Source organism: Ursus arctos, unplaced genomic scaffold (assembly GCF_023065955.2).
Source record: "Ursus arctos isolate Adak ecotype North America unplaced genomic scaffold, UrsArc2.0 scaffold_36, whole genome shotgun sequence".
NCBI classification, from domain to species: Eukaryota; Metazoa; Chordata; class Mammalia; order Carnivora; family Ursidae; genus Ursus; species Ursus arctos.
This window is the reverse complement of record NW_026623050.1, coordinates 4,763,913-4,781,899: the sequence shown is the minus strand read 5'-3', so window position 1 is coordinate 4,781,899 and position 17,987 is coordinate 4,763,913. Positions and strand designations below refer to the sequence as shown.

General features: G+C 35.6%; 1 protein-coding gene across 2 annotated transcripts in view; it reads right to left on the bottom strand.

The window, feature by feature from the left end:
• SPRED1 (sprouty related EVH1 domain containing 1) overlaps window positions 1-17,987 on the bottom strand; it is a 120,210-nt gene that overhangs the window by 76,174 nt on the left and 26,049 nt on the right. The window contains exon 1 of one of the 2 annotated variants that reach the window (XM_057306193.1): window positions 5,068-5,346. The exons of the other annotated variant lie outside the window; for it this stretch is intronic. The gene's annotated coding sequence lies outside the window, so the exon portion shown is untranslated. Of the gene's footprint in view, window positions 1-5,067; window positions 5,347-17,987 lie in introns of those variants that run through there. 2 annotated transcript variants of the gene reach the window in all.

Here is a 17,987-nt window from a genome sequence, read left to right as displayed (position 1 = left end):
CAGAATAAGTTAGGATGCTATCTATTTCTCTTGCACATTTCCATGTACACACATGTGCACAACCTGTGCCTGCTTGTGGACACAATATACAACTGCCAATATGGGAAGGATTCTTGCTATTATGCTGTTTGAAGTGTAGTGACAATGCTTCAAACCAAAAGCGTTTTAATTTTAAATAAAGGTGACTTCATTTTAAAGTTGGTTCTAGGGGTGCCTGGGTGGCACAGCTGGTTAAGCGTCCAACTCTTGGTTTCCGCTCAAGTCACGATCTCAAAGTCGTGAGATGGAACCCTGCATTGGGCTCCATACCCAGCACAGAGTCTGCTTAAGACTTTCTCTCCCTCGTCCTCTGCCCCTCCCCCCCACTCTCACTCTCTTGTGCTCTCTCTAAAATAAATAAAAGAATCTTTAAAAAAATAAAGTTGGCTCTGGTTAAGATTCCTTATTTATCTCCCTCACCCCATTAGCTCCAAATACACAAAATCCTCACAGTTACAGCAGAAATGGCCTCTTCTCAGAGTTCAAAAGTTCTGGAAATGAGTGTCATTGTCTCTGATTTGTCTAGCTTGGGTCACTGGATAATTCCTAAACAAATCACACCTACGAAGGGTCATGCAATTCAAACCAAAGGCCTCAAAGTAAAGAAGGGATGATTCTCCCCAAAGAGCAGGAAGCTCTTCTTTTAACAGAAGAATCAAGTTACAGTGGCATACTAAAACAAAAGACGGCCATTACAATGTTGAAGAAGGAAACATGGGAGTGGATTCAAGATAAAAAGTCATTTAAAGTAGGTGGAACATGATGAAAGAAGACATAAGAGTATGCAATATATATATTATTCTTGTGTGAGTTGGAAGATTACTGAAGATGACAAAAATAAGACTAAACAGGAATCCTACTGGTCAAGGCTTTGCATATTCAAAAGGGAACTATTCTACGCTTCTGTGCCAGGGGCATATCATTAAATTGGTATATAAGAATAATTTTATTAAAAAATAGGATCAGGAAAGCTTGGAAGAGCCAGGAAGCAAAGACAGAAAGGGAGCTAGAAAGATGCTATTTGAATTCAAATACTATTTCAGTAATGAACCCTGGGAAAACAGCAATGTCTTATAGATAGAAGTACCAGGCAGAATTTTTAACTTTTTAAGGGACCTCCACACTGTTTTCCAAAGTGGCTGTACCAACTTGCATTCCCACCAACAATGTAAGAAGGATCCCCTTTCTCCACATCCTCTCCAACATTTGTTGTTTCCTGCCCTGTCAATTTTTGCCATTCTAACTGGCTTAACGTGGTTCTCAATGTGGTTTTGATTTGAGTTTCCCTGATGGCTAATGATTTTGAACATTTTTTCATGTGTCTGTTAGCCATTTGTATGTCTCAAGTTAAAAATTGATCTACCCTATGATTCAGCAATTGCACTACTGGGTGTTTACCCCAAAGATACAGACGTAGTGAAGAGGAGGGCCATATGCACCCCAATGTTCACAGCAGCATTGTCCACAATAGCTAAATCGTGGAAGGAGCCGAGATGCCCTTCAACAGATGACTGGATTAAGAAGATGTGGTCCATATATACAATGGAATATATACAATGGACCATTACAAAAGAACGATTTCTCAACATCTGCTGCAACATGGACGGGACTGGAGGAGATAATGCTAAGCGAAATAAGTCAAGCAGAGAAAGACAATTATCGTATGGTTTCACTCATTTATGGAACATAAGAAGTAGGAAGATCGGTACGAGAAAAAAGGGAAGAAGAAAGGGGGGGTAAACAGAAGGGGGAATGAACCGTGAGAGACTATGGACTCTGGGAAACAAACTGAGGGCTTCAGAGGGGAGGGGTGTGGGGGAATGCGATAGGCTGGTGATGGGTATTAAGGAGGGCACGTATTGCATGGTGCACTGGGTGTTATACGCAACTAATGAATCATGAAACTTTTCATCAAAAACTAGGGGTGTACTGTATGGTGACTAACATAATAAAAAATTATTAAAAAAAAAAAAAAGTACCAGGCAGAGTCCTAGATCTATTCTTTTAAACAAAACTCATAGAACAAATACCATGAAAGTAAAAAACAGGAAATACAGAAGTCCAAGATAATCTCCAGGACTGTAAACTTGTAAAGATTCAGTCTAGTGGTGCTGCATGCAGCGTAAGGGATGTAGAAAACTCATCAATCTAGTGTAAGAGTTCCATTGTCAAGTGTAGTAAGAACATTCAAGGGGAATAACTAAAAAGTCATGGAGAGCGTAAGTAATTCATCAGTTCTTAGCACATAACAGATTAAAAAAAATCAAATAAATGGATGAATGGATTGGATGTCTTTCACAAGCCAAATAATATATTGAACAAAGAGTATCCAAAGATTAATAAGACACAGTCCATTTTCTCAAAGAATTTACAATCCAACTAACTAGAATAAATAATAAGGGAAATTATTTTTTTAAACAGCCATTAGGGTTCAGAGGAGCAAGTGATTAATTCTGGAAATGGAGCTTCGAAAGTGAGTCCGATGGCTGCATAGAAGATAAGTAGAATATCCTTCTGAAACTGAACTTCAGGAGAAATACTCCTTTTAAGGAAGAGCAGAGTCAGTGATTGGCGTCACAGTCCTTAAGGCAGGCAGGAAATTTTGAGGAATAAAGTGTAATGAAAGCCAAGATAATGGTTTAGGTAACTTAAAGTATGATTTGAATGCAAAAGTACTAATGGATTGATACAATAACTGTGGAACACTCATTACTCCAGTAACAGAATAAGTAAAGTAATAATTCAGATTTTGTTGATTTCTGTTGATATCATTTTAAGATAGTTTGACTTTTATAAAGTAATAGCTATAAAATAAATGTTTGAATTTTCTATCTCTTCTCCCTTCACAAAGGAGACTGATTCGGCCTATAACGATAACTGTAATATAGGCCTAAGCAGAAATCAAAGACAAACCTAAATGAGCAACGATTACTGCTTTTAAGTGTGTACAATACTTGCAGTGGTGGGGACTATGGCCATCTAAAGGGAATACTTAACACTCCACACTCTACTCCAGCAGCTGCCTTATAGGAATGCAGGCTCAATATTATGAGAATGTTTTGATCTTTTTTTAAAAAGCTGGAAATCTTGCCTATAAGAAATCTGAGTTCTTAAGTACTGGTTTATTTATGTGTGGACCAGTTTTACCTAAAGTTTTCATCTTCTTAGACAATTAACTATTCTGGAGTTCAACAGAAACATAAATTATTTTTATCCATTTTTACCACTACACTTCTCTTTCCTTTTTAAACCAGAAAACTATACAAAAAAATATAGTATGTTTTCGGCTCTCCTCAACAATGCAAGCAACAAGGAAGAGCAATTAACCAAACAGTATTTTATTATTCTTCATTCCTTAAACTGTCACTTAATACATTTTTCTTTTCAAAGCGCTGAATACACATCGCTCTTAAATATGAAATTAAAAAATTTGTATAATCTCAACAAATTAACTTAATAATAACCACACAGGTAACCAGGAATCATGGACAAACTTGTTCTAGAAAAATTCCATTGGTTCAAAGATTCCCAAACTCACGTCTGAGTACTGGCTCTGAGTATTATCTGGAGAACCTTTAGAAACAGATTTCCAAGGTCCACTCCCTGATTCCTAAGGGATGAGGCTTAAGAAATCTGTATTTTAAATTTCTGAAGTAGTTCTGATATGTAGCTGTATTGGGGAATAACTACTTATTCAAAATACTAAACTATAAAACCTTAATATTGAATAAATTAACTGAAAACTTTCCACTACAAAGTTTTATCCAAAACTCTTCTTTACTATCACTTCAGGCAATATAGACAACTACTCTAGTCTTACTATAATCTTAAAAATTAAATTCCAAAAGAAAGCACTAACAAAGGAACTCAATAGTCAAAGCAAAATCATTCATTTAAGATAGTTTGGCAATCGAAAATCTTTTAGTAGCTCCTTACCATAGTTTTCTAAGACTATATCTCTTACTCTTCTCTTAGCTCACTATCTCCAACCACAATAGCATTCTTCCCACTCTTAAACAGCTTCCCTTCACCCCAGACCCTCTGCATTTATTGTTTCCTTTACTTGGATACTCCCCTGAGACATTCAGAGACATTAAGCCTTCCTCCTTAAGTATAAATATAAGCTAACATGAATCCTCCTCAAAGTGGATTCACCCAATCTAAAATAGTCCCAATATCCAGCTTCTCTCCATTCTATTTTATAAAATTTTTTAAGATTTGTTATCCATTCATTTGAGAGAGAGAGAGAGCGAGCGAGCGAGCGCGCGCGTGCAGAGAGAAAACAAGCGTGGGGGGGGAGGGGGACAGAAGGAGAGGGAGAAGCGGACTCCCCGCTGAGCAAGGAGCCTGACAATGCCACTCCGCAGGGTCTTGATCACAGGGGCTTGATCCCAGGACCTGGGGACCTGACCTGAGCCCAAGGCAGAGGCTTAACCAACTGAGCCACCAAGGCGCGCCCCCCCATCCAGTTTTATTACACTCTATTTCTTTTCCTGGTTTCATTTTCCTCATAATACTTATGACCATCTGAAATTATCTTATTTACTTATTTCTTTAGGTATTTATTGTCTGTCTCCTATCAAGAGAGTTTACGTTCTACATAAGCAGGGATGTGTCTTCTTTACTCGTTATCATGTCGAATAGAGTATATAGTAAGTGCTCAATATGTATGTTATTGCTGAGTAAATGAACAGAAAAAGTATACAAACTCATAATCTTGCTCTCAATTTACTAATGTGCCATATCAATGAGCCTCTATGAAAACGAAAAAGCGTTTTATAAAATTTTAGTCCTAAGCAAGTTTAAATGTTCTACCTTGCTCCTCTGAGCTCCCTTTCTCCAGAAATAGTCATTTCCCTATATCCTTTTGGTCAAGTAATTTTGACTTGCGGTAGGTAAACATAAGAGACTCCAGAAGCAGCAACTCTAGTGAAACAGAGAGCTACAAGCGGGTACATTCTTAAAATCCAAGTAAAACTGCCAAAATATAGAACTTTTCTCAATTATGTATCATTCAAAGAAGACTACCTGAGATCTCCGAGTGACGGGTCTTCCCAGGACCAGGTGTATTCTGGATCCTAAGAGAGTGAAGGATGAGTAAAGGTAAATTAGAGATGGGGGGAGCAAGAACAGGGAGAAGTAAAGGAAGGGAAAGAATGGTTTTCCTGAAAGAAGACTACATTATGCAAGTACCACTGCTTCCCTCAAGAAGTTCTCCATCGAAACAGCACTATTACATAGCATTACAGACAATACAAGTGGCAAAATGACAATGTGCATATGAATGAAAATACAGAGAAACACAGGAAGAGCTGAATCTTAAATACAAATTTGATAAATTTAATAAAATGGAATAATATTTTTTAAATATTTACATATTGTTTTATATCCCAAGAATAAAACACTGAAAAAAGAAACTAAACTGGAAATCAATAGCCAGTTTCAGAAACACTTCACTACCTTTAACAATGTTTAGAAAAAAAATTGAGAAATTCAACTTCAATTCTTGAAAATACACTTGATAAAGAACTATTAGAAAGGTACTTCCTGGGGCGCCTGGGTGGTACAGCAGTTAAGCGTCTGCCTTCTTCGGCTCAGGGTGTGATCCCGGCGTTATGGGATCGAGCCCCACATCAGGCTCTTCCGCTATGAGCCTGCTTCTTCTCCCACTTCCCCTGCTTGTGTTCCCTCTCTCGCTGGCTGTCTCTCTCTGTCAAATAAATAAATAAAATCTTTAAAAAAAAAAAAAAAAAAAGAAAGAAAGAAAGAAAGGTACTTCCTGGGGCACCTGGGCGGCTGGGTCCATTAAGCATCTGCCTCCAGCTCAGGTCTCCACCCCAGTGGGATCCAGCCCTGCCTAGGGCTCCCTGCTGAGCAGAAGCTTCTGCTTCTTCCTCTCCCTCTGCCCCTCCCCCTGCTTGTGTGTGTGTGTGTGGACATTACTGGGGAGGATAAAAAAAAAATTAAAATTACAGGGGCGCCTGGGTGGCTCAGTCGTTAAGCGTCTGCCTTCAGCTCAGGACGTGATCCCGGAGTTCTGGGATCGAGCCCCACATCAGGCTCCTCAATTGGAAGCCTGCTTCTTCCTCTCCCACTCCCCCTGTTTGTGTTCCCTCTCTCACTGGCTGTCTATATCTCTGTCAAATAAATAAATAAAATCTTAAAAAAAAAATTAAAATTACAATAATATGATTAAAGAGGAGGGTAGAAAAAATGTGTTGATTAAAAATTACCGTTATTTGCAGATTATATGATTGCTCACCTAAGAAATATAAACCAAAATTTTTATTAGAAAGCATAAAAGGACTTTTGGTTTCTACCCCAGCCTGAAAGAAAACTGAAATCCACCGGTGTGTGCAAACTGAAAAGTCAACAACTCTTCTTAAGAGCTGTAAAAGAAGTGAAGTCACAGAGCAAACCACTGCCCCGAAAATTAGAGACAGGCATATGAATACAAGGAATCACAACTTACTGGAGCAGAAAACCAAGAGCAGAGAAAGAGACCTCTGCAGGAAACAGTGGTGGGGTAGGGAAACCTGACCTGAGTTATGACTGACAAATTGCTAAAGGGAACCAATCACTGAAGTTCCCCACACTTTTTTGAGTTTTACCTCTTAGAGCTCTACCAAACTCATGGTGAGTAACAGAGAAAAATCCCCTGATGCTTCCAGAAGAGAAGGGGAAAAGGAAGCAATCTGAAATACACCAGAGCACTCTGTGCTTCTTAACAAAATTTGCTCTCAGGAAAAATTATTTAAGCACAGCCTAACCTCCTGAAGTTTTATCAGAACCAAAGTAACCTAGAGAAAGGGAAATACCCAACTACAGCTCCCTCCAGTCATCGTCCTACCTAAGAGGGGCGAAGAGTAAAAAACCACTTGAGAAGTTCACAGTCACAGACAGAGGACCACAAAAAGACTAAAACTTAAATACTTTCTGAGGTCAAATGTATAGCAACATGATAATTAACAATAATGTATTATATACCTGAAATTTGCTAAAAGAATATAGCTTAAATTTTCTTACCAGCAAAAACGTGGTGGGGGGGAGAGGACCTATATGCTGTGATAGACACATTAATTAGATTGATTGTAGTGATTATTTCACAATGTACATGTATACCAAAACATTAAACTGCACACTTTAAGTACAAATAATTTTTGTCCATTTATAGCTCAATAAAGCTGAAGGAAAAAAAGACTGAGCCCCAATAGCTGGACTAAGACACTTCCCTTACACCCAGACTTAACCACCACATTACTAAAGGCCTATTTACAGCGGTTCATTTCAGCAAGTACAAGATGTCTGGCTATCAAGAAAAAATTACAAGGCACACTAAAAGTCAAGAAACAATTTTAAAACACAACATCAAAACCAGACTCAGCTATGACAGAGATGTTACAATCATCAAACCAAGAATTTAAAACAACCATAATTAATACACTAAGTGTTCTAATGGATAAAGTAAACAGTATGCAAAACAGATGGGCAATGAAAGCAGAGATGGAAATCCTAAGAAGGAAGTAAAAAGACATGGTAGGCATCAAAAACTCTGAAACAGACATGAAAAATGTCTTTGATGGACTCAAAGACATTAATAAACTAGATGTAGGTAAGGAATCTCCAAGTATGATGATATCTCAGTAGAAATCTCCAAAACTAAAAAGTAGAGAAAAAAGACTGGAAAAAAAAGTCTAAGAACTGTGAAACAACTAAAAACTGTGTAATAACAGAAAGAGAACAGAAAAACAGAAGAAATATTTGAAACACTAATGACTAAGACTTTACCCAAAATAATACCAGACACCAAATCACAGGTCCAAAGAGCTCAAAGAACACCAACCAGAATAAATGTGAAAAAAACTATACCTAGCCACATCACTTTCAAACGGAAAATCAAATAAAGAAAAATAATCCCAAAAGAAGTGAGAGGTAGAAAAATTACCTCTACAGAAGCAAAGATAAGAATTATAACGGACTTCTCAGAAACCATGCAAGCAAGAAGAGATGGGAGTGAAATACTTACAGTGTTGAGAGAAAAGAAACAACTGGCCTAAAATTCTGTACCCTGCGAAATTATCCTTCCAAAGTGAAGGAGATATAAAGACTCGTAGGCAAAGAAAAACTGAGAGAATTTGTTGCCAGAAGGCCTGCTTACGAATGTTAAAAGTTCTTCAGACAGAAGAAAACTAACATAGGTCAGGAAAACCTAGATCTACATAAGAGAACTGAAGAAAGAATAAGTGAAGGTAAAATAAAAACTTTTATTATTATTCTTAACTGATTTAACAGCCAAAATTGTTCAAAATAACAACAATGTATTCAGTTATGTATTTATGACTATGTGAATATGTATACATGTGTGTGTAGTGTATACATGAAACACAAAATAACACAAGTCAAAGAAATCTCAAGACATTTAAAAATACTCTGAATTAAACGAAACGAATATGAATTTGTCAAAACTTATGAGATGCAGTGAAAGCAGTGCTTGAAGGAAAACTTACAGCATTGAAGGCATCTATAAGAAAGGAAATATCTAAAATCAATTACCTAGGCTAACACCTTAGCAAAGTAGAAGAGCAACTGAAATCCAGAAAAAGCAGAAGAGAAGAAATTTTTCAAAAATTAGAGCAGAAATCAATTAAACTGGATACAGAAAATTATTAGAGAAAAAAATCAATAACACCAAAAGCTGGTTCTTTGAAAAGATCAATAAAATTGGTAAGTCTTTAGCCACACTAAGAAAAAAAGAGAGAAAATACAAATGACCAATACCAGAAATTACTACAGATTCCACAGACACTAAAAGGATGGTAAAGGATACTATGAACAACTCTATGCCCACAAATTTGACAACCTACATGAAATAGATCTATTCACTGACAGATTCAATCTGCCAAAATTCACACAAAAAAACAGTCTGAAAAGGCCTAGATATATTTTTAAAAATTGAGTCAATAATCAATAACCTTCTAAAACAGAAATCACCAGCCTTGCTTGGGTTCATCGATGAATTCTCCCAAACATAAAGGAAACTTTAAGAAAGTATGCCAATTTTCTACAATCTTTTTCAGAAAATAGAGAATTCTTCCTAACTCAATCTACGACACCAATGTCACCCTAACATCAAAACCAGATGAAAACTACAGACTATTATCTCTCATGAACATCTGTGCAATGTATAAAAAAGTATGTAAAAAATTTACATTGTGTGAAAAAATATTATATACCACCGCCAAGGGATTTATCCCAAGTATGCCAAGCAGGTTCAACATTTTAAAAAACTCAATTAATAAAATGTATTATGTCAAAGGCTAAAGAAGAAAAATCACATAATTTTATCAATAGCTGCAAAGCATCTGACAAAAACCAACAGCCATTCATAATAAAAACTGTCAGTAACTTAAAAACAGATACGGAATATCTCAATAAAGAATATCTACAAAATACTATACAGCTAACATTATATTTAATGGTGAGAAACTAGAAGTTTTCCCTCTAAGATCAGGAACAAGGCAAGGAAGCCCCCTCTTACCACTCTTTTTCAGCAGTATTTTAGAGGTCCTAACCAATGTAGTAAGACGAGAAATTAAAATAAAATGTATACAGATTCCCCAACACCGTACTTGAATTTTTGGCTAATTCAGTAAGCCAAAAAAAGGAAAATAAAAGGCATACAAACTGAGACGAAAAAAAATAAAACTGTGTCTGTTCACTGATGATATCATCTATGTAGAAATCTGAGTGAATCAACACTTAAAAACTTCTGGACTAATAAGCAATCAAGCGAAGTCACAGGATACAAGGTTAATGCACAAAAAGCAATCACTTTTCTACACACTAATAATAAAAAATCTGAAAATTAAAAACACAATACTATTTACATTAGCACCTCCCAACAAATGAAACTTAGGTGCAAATCTAACAAAATATGTATAAGATCTATATGAGAAAACTACAAATCTCTAATGAAAGAAACCAAAGAACTAAGTAAATGGAGAGATACCCCATGTTCCTGGGTAGGAAGACTCAACACTCTCAAGATGTCAGCTCTTCCCAACTTGATCTATAAATTCAATGAAATCCCAATCAAAATCCAGTAGGTTATTTTGTGGTTATCAACTAACTGATTCTAAAGTTCATAATGGAGAAGAAAAAACCCTGAATAGCCAACAGAGTATTGAAGGAGAACAAAGTTAAAGGACTGACATTCCTCGATTAAGACTTATAAGTTATAGTCATCAAGATATCAGTGAAAGAACACATAGACCAATGGAACAGAATAGACAGCCTCAAAATAGACTCATATAAATAGAGCCAACTGATCTATCCTTTGACAAAGGTACAAAGCAATACAATGGAGCAAAGATGGTCTTTTCAACAAATGGTGCTGGAACAACTGGGCATCCACATGCCAAAAAAAGAATCTAGACAAATTCCTTACATCCTTCACAAAAATTAACTGAAAATGGATCACAGACTCAAATATAAAACATAAAACAACTAAATTCCTAGAAAATAATATAGGAGAAAAATCTATATGACCCTGTGTGTGGCAAGGACTTTTTAGATACAATACCAAAGGCATGATCCATGAAGAAAACAATTAATAAGATGGGCTTAATTAAAAGTACAATTTTCTGCTGTGCAAAAGGCACTGTCAAGAGAATGAAAAGACAGACCACAGTCTAGGAAAAATAATTTGTAAAAGAAATAGCTCATGAAGGACTCCTGTCCTAAATATACATAGAAGTCTTAAACTCGATAATAACAAAACAAACGACACAATTAAATATTGGACGAAAGACCCTGACATCACACCAAATATGGATGGCAAATAAGCATACAGTAAGATTCTCCACATCTTATGTCACCTTATCAAAACAACAAGACTCAACCACACACCTATTAGAATGGCAAAAAAAAACACAAAAAACAAAAAAAACACTAACACCACCAAATGCTGGTAAGGACCTGGAGCAAAAGGAATTCTCTTTTATTGTTTGTGAGAATGCAAATTGGTATAGCCACTTTGGAAGACAGTTGGGTGATTTCTTACAAAACTAAACATACTCCTACCAAACAACCAGCAATAGCATTCCTTGGTATTTACCCAAAGGATCTGAAAACTTAATGTCCACAATAAAAATCTGTAACAGGTTTACTCAACTCGGAAGCAACCAAGATGTCCTTCAGTAAATGAATGGATAAACTGTGGTACACAGACAATGCAATGTTATTCAATGCTGAAAAGAAATGTGCTATCAAGCCATGAAAAGACGTGGAAGAACTTTAAAAGCATATTGCTAAGTGAAAGAAGCCAGTCTAAAGAGCTATATACTGTATGATTTCAACTCTATGACATTCTGGAAAAGCAAAACTATGGAGACAGTAAAAAAAAGATCAGTAGTTGCTGGGGTTGGCAAAGACGGGAGATGAGTAGGCAGAGCACAGAAGATTTTTAGAGAAGTAAAACTACTCTCCAAGATATTATAATGGTGAATACATATTGTACATTTGTAACAAACCCAAAGTTAACCTTAATGTAACCAAATGGACTCTGGGTAAGGATGTATCAATGTAGATTCATCAATTTTAACAAATGTGCCACTCTGGTATATATTGACAACGGTAGAGGTTAGGCATGTGTAAGAGCAGGGGATATAGGAGAAATCTATACCTTCCCCCAATTTTACTGTGAACCTAAACTAACATTGCTCTAAAAAATAAAGTCTATTTAAAAAAAAAAAGGGCACAGCAGTAGATGAATATAAGAAATAATAAAAAAAATTAACTGGCTTTCCTATTTACGAATGAATTAAGAAATTGCAATATAAAAAGAGCCAATTCACAATAAAAAAATATAAAATTACTAGAATAATGTGCAGATCAACATGAAATCTGTAAAACTTTAATGAAGGGTATAAAGGACTTGAATGAATAAAGACTTGCTTTTTTTTAAGATTGTTTATTTGAGAGAGAGAGAGAATAAGCAGGAGGGGAAGAAGGAGAGAGAGAGAGAGAGAGAGAGGATCTCAAGCCAACACAAGGGTCAGCACAGAGCCTGACATGGGGTGGATCTCACGACTATGAGATCATGACCTGAACAGAGTCCAATGCTTAACTTACTGCGCTACCCAAACACCCCAACTTTTTATGTTTTCTAAAAGCAAAACTCAGTGTTATGAAGATGACAACTCTGTCTAAATTCTACTTATTAGAAATTCAGTTTAAAATACCAATGGTCTTTTCTGGGGAAGAAGAAGGTAGCTTAAAAAAAAAAAAAACAGGGGCGCCTGGGTGGCACGGTGGTTAAGCGTCTGCCTTCAGCTCAGGGCGTGATCCCAGCGTTACGGGATCGAGCCCCACATCAGGCTTTTCTGCTATGAGCCTGCTTCTTCCTCTCCCACTCCCCCTGCTTGTGTTCCCTCTCTCGCTGGCTGTCTCTCTCTCTGTTGAATAAATAAATAAAATCTTAAAAGAAAAAAAAAAAATCCTAAGTACACCTAGAAGCCAAGAACTTCTGAATGATATTTTAAAACCATAAGTCAGGGGCACCTGGGTGGCTCAGTTAAGCATCAGACTCTTGGTTTTGGCTAGGGATGTAATCTCAGGGTTGTGAGATTGAGCCCCATGTCGGGCTAGACAGCTAAGAGTCTGCTTCAGATTCTTTCCTTCTTCCTCTGCCCCTCCCTCCACTCCCTCGTGAGCACTGGCTCTCTAAAAATTAATTAATTAATTTAATTAATCTTTAAAAAAAAATAAACCGCATAAGTCAGGTCATTTGATTCTTGCTCAAAACACTGCAAAAGCTACATATTTCATGCACAGTAATAGGCCCAATGCTAAATACCCAGTTTTGAAGAAATAAAAAGATAAAATGTGTACAATATGCCTTAAAAAAAAAAAGTGGTAAAACTTACAAGTAGCAGAGTTAGAGGTTACCTTTATTTTCCTCCTAGAATCACAAAAACAATCAAACTACCTAAAATGAAACAAAGCAATCCACACTCTAATAATAAACATTTAATAGTAAACATTTATCTAGCTCTTATTATCTACATAGCCTGTTTTGAGTATTTGTTTAAAGATATTTTCCTTAATTCCGAAAACAGCTCTGCAAAATGGTGTTATTCCACATTACAGCTGAGAAAACTGAAGTTCCAAAATCTTAAGTGACTTGCATCACTTCAAAGTGACCGAGCAAGGATTTAAAATCCATGCTGTTATAGTTCTGAGTAGCTGTGACTATAAAGGAAAAAAAGTCACTCTTTATCCCCAGTTTCATTTATGTAAAAGAAATATTTGGAGTAAATATTCTCTATCAGTTATGTTTTTCGTTTTTCTACAATTTCATAAGTCTAAATATAAGCTCACAACATCTACTCAAAAAACAGGATTCCATAATGATGACTCCCACCTCCCGCATAGGAGCAAATCTCAAAACCTGTAATCCCATTTCACAAAGGAAACATCTCCACCTTGACAACACATCCTTTATATAATGCTCATTATCCCTTCATCCCCCAGCCCAAAAATGTTTAGTAACACAGTACACTCCATGGAAATACACTAAAACTTAGAAAACACTTTTTAACTGTGAGCAATATTGGATTTAAATTGGCATCATGGTCCTTATACACAGTAGTTTAAGAAAACGGTAACAAAAACAGCAAGCCAGTGAGACCCTTACAAACCTACAGACCGTGGTCCCCACAAAGAAGAAAAATAGGCAATAATAAAATAAAAACCATCATCAGACAAATTTTAATCATCAGGTAAATTATAATGTATAAACTTTCATTTCAAAAGTTGTAATGAGGGGCGCCTGGTGGCTCAGTGGGTTAAGAATCCAACTCTTCATTTCAGCACAGGTCTCAATCTCAGGATTGTGAGACTGAGCCCTGCAAGGGTCCATGCTCAGCATGGAGCTTAAGATTCTCTCTCTCCCCCATCTCTCTTCCCCCTCCCTCTCCTAAAAAAAAAAAAAAAGAAAAAAAAACTTGCAATGAGTAAAAGGTTACAGTGAAGATGTACAAAACACATTTCCCACTGACATTAGGAAAGAGGTAAACAAGAATTTTCAAGAGGTTCCAAAATCTGAAAACGCAAAGCACTCTAACACCACTTACCCATTTAGTAGCTTTTATATCAGACACAGCTGGTATGAATCAAAGATACTATCCATAGTTCCTTAGGCAGAGTAAGGAATGCTTAAAGTCTATTCAGTAAATCCACACCCTTTCTCAAAAAGACCTTATTTATGAACCATGGATGCAATATTACAGACCATGGATGATCTCAGTAATGTTGGTGCCCACTGGAATATGACAATTCAGAAAATATCAAGGGTCAATCACTTAAAACAATAAGTGAAAGCTTTTCATTCCTATAAATTTCATATAGATATATATGATACAGATTTCACATAGATACATTAATTTAAAAGCCACAGAAATGTTCAAGATTAATGGGGACTAACAAATTTTTCTTCATCCATAAATCTCAAACTGTAAGGTATTTTTTTTAAAGCTATGCATTTTATGTTTATACAATAAATACGCATTTTTCAGATGGACTTCAAAAACAGGTGGTGTATTAAATGTATAAAAATTAAAAGCATGGACCTTAGGAAGTTTTAAGGCATCTGAAAGATCTAAACTACCCTAACACACAACACAGCACTCCTTTTTAAAAGATCCACACAAACGGATCCTTTCCTTCTTGGTTTGAAAATAACAAGAAACTGCACACTTCATGAGACAGTCCATTTCATTATTAATCAAATTGCATCATTTAGGAAATTTCTTTTGTGTAAAACAAAAACATACATCACGCTTTAACTTTCATCCACTGCTTCTAGTTTTATTCTGAGGAACAAGAGAGTCTAAGTATATGCCTAATATTTTATGAGGCTTATCAATTACTTGGAGACAGCTAATATTTTTCATTGATCAACTCCTCTCCAAGCTCAAGCTGGCAAGTTCCTACAACTTTTTCTCATCTTACCTAGTTCCTAAATACCTCAACCTACTGGTAGATTATGAAGTTATCACAATGGTTGTGTGTACAAGAAAAAAATAAATAACCTTTTAGATATAGATGGTAGGTGATGGGGCTAAGTTCACTCACCAGGCAAAGCATTTAATGCTTTCCCTTTTAATGTGCCATCCATTCTATAATTATATTTCTGAATGACGGTCAAGAGATCGCAATTTAAGTAGTTCTTCTAGCTTAACAGAGGCTAGTTTGTACTCATTTGTTTTAACTCACTTGGTTTTGCAAACAATTGTTTTTTCTTATGAAAGAAAATGTAGTTTGTTGGTCCACATACTCATTAACTTCATAAATATAGTGTCCAACCAAATGCCCTAAATAATGAACATGAGAATACAACATTTTTCATCTCTAGTCTATCTTTAGATAAAATAGATCTAATAGCGTAACTCGATTATAATTACCACCATAAAAACAATAATGGGTTAAAAAGAAAAACTGGGACAAAGATGTTAACAGTGATTTTGGATGATAAGGATACATATGAATGTTATGTACTTTGCATTTCTCTTTATGTTTTAAATCTCTTTAAAAAATAAACAAATAAGCATTCACCCAAAAGCTAAATAAACTATTCTTGCTGAGACCCTATTTGACTAACATGAGAATCTAAACAGTGCTTTCAGAAAAGCTTTTTCATTGACCCTTTGCTCAAAGGGATTCTTCTGATTGAAAGCATTATTATGCTACCACAGACCCTTAAAAAGGCAAATTAGGTATTTCTCTTCAAACTTACATTGGCTATATTTTAGGAATCAGTGTTCATTACTAGTATTAATGATTCCTATAAATAAAGAAAAAATTATATCCCCAATAAATTATTTCCTTAATATATTGAGACTGGGGTTTCCATGGACATTGGGGGAAAAAATCAACAGGAAAAAAACACTGAAAAGTCACAAAGCCAGAGTTTCCACTGAGACTGACACATTGCAACTACAATATTTTGGGTGAGTTATTTTACCATTCCAGCCCTTAGTAGCCTAATCCAAAAAAATCAGAGACAAGATGCTGTTTTAATCAAAATTTTTTCTCATTCTAAATTTCTTTGATTCCATGAAATATCCAAGGCTTGTAACATTTCTCAGGAAGTGCACCGTAAATGTTTGTCATGTATTAGTGTTTATACTGTGGTATGAACTTCTACTGTTTCTTTGCAATGAATTAATTACTACTTCTGCTAATAATAGTACTAATAGGTAGCTAACACTTCAGTATTTGTTATGTGCAGACACAGTACAATGCTTTACATGGATTACATTTAATCCTCACAATAACCTTTCAAAACAGTTGTAATTATTATTCTTTTACAGATGTCCACGATCCCAAAACTGGTAAGTGACAGAGCTGGGTCTTCATCCTTGGCAGAATGAACTCAAAAGCCCCTAAAGAGGGATACAGAATAGACTTATTCACCAAAACCTCAACATCAGAACAAAGGGACATTCTGAAAGCCTGAACAAAATACATATATAACAGAAACAGTACTTCACATAGTAAGCAGTGTAAAATCTGGATTTAAATCCACCTTACTTTTATTAAGCTTTATAATCTCAGGCAAGTCACTCCATTTAAGTCTTTCTGCTCACTTGGAATATGAGAGAAAAATAATACCAATTTAAGATACTATTGTAAGAATTAAAAGCAGCAACATAAAGTGCTTACAAGTGTGATTAGCAAAAATGTTATTTAACAGTTGCACATTACTAAAATTATGAAATGACGGCACACTAAAAGACACATATAAATACATATAAATCTAAATTCTACATATTTATGTCATATATATATTTATACATAATATATAAATCCCTAAGCCATTTGGAGCCATGGATAATTAATTTACAATAGCCACTCCACCTGTCTCTCTCTACCCCTTAACTATATATTGAGGGGGGAAAAGTCACAGTAAACAAAAAAGCATTCTCAGCACAAGTACAAACATACTCAAATACTACCAATGTCTAGCACACTGACTTACCCATATCAAGCATACAATAAATATTTCTGAAATTGTAACAATTTTCTGTTTTGAAATAGTTATACCTATTATTGGCAAAAAATTTTCTTGAATATTGGAATTAGATTGTGCTCTGTCCTTGCCAAGAAAGACAAATAACAAAATTAATGAAAACGACCAGTGTAAAAAAGGAATATTATAGTAATAAAAGACAGTAAGTAGAAAGAATCTCAACTCTAGACTGAGAAGGCCTGAGTTTATGTCCTAACTCTATCACTTTTATCTGGGTGTTACGAACAAAACTTTAAACTTTCATCTTAAGTTTTCTTCATCTGTAAAATGGGTACCACCAACCTCACCCTAATGCCAATGAGCACACCTAGCAGTGGGATAACAGTTCCTAAATATAATTCTCCAATAAAAGGAACCAGAGTTCTTTGCATTAATGGAATGACTCTAAAGCTGGAGTGAAGAAAATGTAAGATGAGCTTTGGAGCATTTTGTGAAGCCAAAAAGAAAGTGCTCCAATAATGAAGAAACATGTTTAAAAGGCATAGAAGCCAACCTCATGGGGCTCCCAATGGCCAAATCTGTGCCAAAAGAGTATCATAATAATGATACCAATAGATTATATTCCATACTGATAGAAATACTTAAATAAATGCAGGGAGAAGAAGAGAAAGCCTCTCTACAGAATTTGAATTAATAGTAGCAGAAGGAATGATGGAAATAGAAAATCACCTTTGGCAGTCATCACAATAATTGCTGCAGGCAAAAATCAACAGATGTTAAAGAAAAGTGGGCAAGTGTGTGAAAATAGAATATTTATATAGTTTCAAAGTATCTCTTCCCAGAAGATGCTTATTATAAAGAGAATTTACCAGCTGAGAAACCTGGCAGACACCACCTTAAAACCAAATGATCAAAG